At 40.9% G+C, this 2,723-nt stretch overlaps 1 long non-coding RNA gene across 3 annotated transcripts; it reads right to left on the bottom strand.

The window, feature by feature from the left end:
- Positions 1 to 219: 219 nt before the first annotated feature.
- On the bottom strand, positions 220 to 2,155 carry LOC134468370 (uncharacterized). 3 transcript variants are annotated; one of them, XR_010038780.1, is made up of 3 exons: positions 2,033 to 2,155; positions 682 to 768; positions 220 to 369 (listed from the first exon to the last, which is right to left on the bottom strand). It is a non-coding gene; the product is annotated as an uncharacterized LOC134468370 (long non-coding RNA). The 3 variants fall into 3 exon arrangements; XR_010038781.1 differs by having other exon boundaries at positions 682 to 765; XR_010038779.1 differs by lacking the exon at positions 2,033 to 2,155 and having other exon boundaries at positions 682 to 897.
- Positions 2,156 to 2,723: the final 568 nt, after the last annotated feature.

The raw sequence follows: 2,723 nt of genomic DNA, 5'->3' as shown, positions 1-2,723 counted from the left end.
GACAACCGGCGTGAATGCACTTGGCAGAATAACATACGTCAATTGTCAGCGATTGGACAGAGCTCATTTCAAATCAGAGCTGAGCTCACTTCTCCCGCCCTGGTGCTCAAGGACACGAAGGATCCAGACCTAAAATTACTTACGAAGCAATTAATGTGGTCTGGTAAAACCAGGCTACCTCAGTCACATGTGCAAACAAACAAAATCAGCAAGGCACAATGCAGGAAGAAAAAGGTTGTTGTTAGAGATTAACCTAGAACAATTTGATTGGGAGCTTGGTTTTGGACATGTTCAGCTGCAGAGTGTGATCCTTCATCCAGGTGGACAGGTGAGCGAGATGAGTAGATCTGAAACGGTGTAGTCATCTGACTGAAATGACAGGTAAAGTAGCAAAAGAATGTTGTGTTTATTACAATGATACAGTATTAGCAGGAAACAAAAGACACAGTAGGCATTCACTCCAGGTTGTGCAAAGTATAGGCCTTTCTCATGGAGCGGGGATGTCAAACCTTGGCCATTTGTATAATTTATTTAGTCCACAATGATCATTTTAAATATCTAACAATTGGTCCACATATGGCTTGAACATGAAACATGGGTAGGCACATAGGCTACAAGAGTAAACTTATTACTAGTGTAATCTCACACTTAGAAGGTATAGCATATGCTCTGTTAACTCACATCTTGCCGTTTCTTCATGAAGCTGAGGTGGCTGCATATCAACAGGGTCCAGTGCACTTAGGTCACGGTGTGGATCCACTAGGCCTACTGGGAGAAGCATTATATTAGCTCTAGATCTCTACATCATTACATGTAATGAAAAGTAGTGGGCTACTGTATAACCAGAGTAATGCAATGGTTATAATCAGGGTGCGATTTGTGATCTGGAAAACCAGAAGGGGGGATATGTTTCAGATTGTAAGCAATATCAATGGAATTACATTGAACTGTGATAAAATCATGCAGAAAAAGTGGCGATATCAAGACCACAAGGGGGGACAATCCCTGACTACAAATCGCACCCTGGTTATAATAAAATGAAATGCATGTCGTATGGGTGATGATCAGTGTTGGGCAAGTTACTACTGATTAAGCTTACATGTTATGTTACTGTCTTTTCAAAATAATCCCTTACACTAAATCATTACTATATTTAAAATATAAGGCATTACACTACTTTTGCATGAGTCATGACTTTTACCTCCCACCCAAGAGGTGTTTTGGCAGCATGCAAACTAAAACTACCAGGTTCAGGAATACAGTAGCTTATTTCTGACCCACCACACTGAAATGTAACTTGTAAGCATTGTAACTAAGTTAATATTACATATTTTTGCCCTGTAATGCATTACAGTAGAGGCAATTAATTACTTTTGTAATGCATTACTGCCCAACACTGGTGATGATGCTGTTTCGGGTACGAGAGCGAGGGTTCAGCAAATTTTACCGGTAGCTGCTCGAAAGTGACAGGAGGATGAATTGCAACTTCAAAGTTGCACGTAAGCGCTTTGAACCATTACGACCAGCCAGGGCAACACGGTTATGTGCGTGCAGATTAAATGACTTAAACGGAGCCCCATCCTAAAACAATCGCTACATTAAACCAACACACGCCTTATTTACATATGTCTACTCGATATGAAAACCTTGTCGGACCTAGCATAGTGTTACAGTGAGTTTTCCCTCGTCTTGTTCTAAATGTAGCTGCTTGCACTCAGCCCAATACTTGTTTGCCCTCTTCACCAGATGTCAAGACGAAATGTGACGACGGTGATTAACAATATTTGCCAAAACAATAAATGCACACGTACAGGTCACATCATTATTAGCTGTTCATTGTACTGGGTAGTTATGCTAACTAGATAAGCTATTATGGTAGCTAACTATTAACTAGCGTATTATTACGAAAGAAAATACATTGGCACCGTAATAACACGAGTCTTTTCTGCTCATAAGACATATCTGCACTCGTAGATGGTTTGAAATGAAACGCCTACTGTCATATAAAGCCCAAACTTGAGAATAAACTTACCACACTGATACCAACCCCACTCGCTGGACCTTCCTTCAGGTGTACGACTTCATGAGTAGGCGGGCTCTTCTCTTGCTGCTGACTTCTGATTGGCCGGCTAAAACGTTCATCCTTGGTGATATCCATTGACAGTGGTGATATCAGATCCTGCGTAGAAAACATGTTCTACTGAGGACTCGCAGGCTGCTCTCTCGCCTTTGAGATAAAAGAAAAGAAAAATAAGCGTTGCCGAATATGCCAAAATTACCTAATGTTAAAATTATTGTGCTGGATACTCTACACTGGCGCAGATTTAATTATGTACAAAACCTTATTGTATTCTGCGCCACTAGATGGCATATTTGGGGCATACGGTTCCTGGGAGGAGAAGAAGAAGTGTATGTTGTTGCTGCTAGCACGTACTCACTCTGCCTGCAGTGGATTGTTTTATTCCGTGTCAATTTAAAACTACTTCACTAAATGTATTACCTTTACACCGAGCCTCTTCATTGCCTACTACAAAGCAACTTTATGCACCAGTTCGTCACTGATGGCTCATCAACGCGGCGGCATCCTCCTCATGGCACAGGTAAGATGCTAACATACTCACCACTCAATGCTGTATTTTTTATTTTATTTTTTGCTTCAGACAGGTCTTCATATTTTTATTTTTCTTCTCGGGCGTATTGTGAAGGTTAACTTGGTTTCACTC

The sequence above is a fragment of the Engraulis encrasicolus genome, chromosome 18 (assembly GCF_034702125.1).
Source record: "Engraulis encrasicolus isolate BLACKSEA-1 chromosome 18, IST_EnEncr_1.0, whole genome shotgun sequence".
NCBI classification, from domain to species: domain Eukaryota; kingdom Metazoa; phylum Chordata; class Actinopteri; order Clupeiformes; family Engraulidae; genus Engraulis; species Engraulis encrasicolus.
This window is presented reverse-complemented; position numbering and strand designations above follow the sequence as displayed.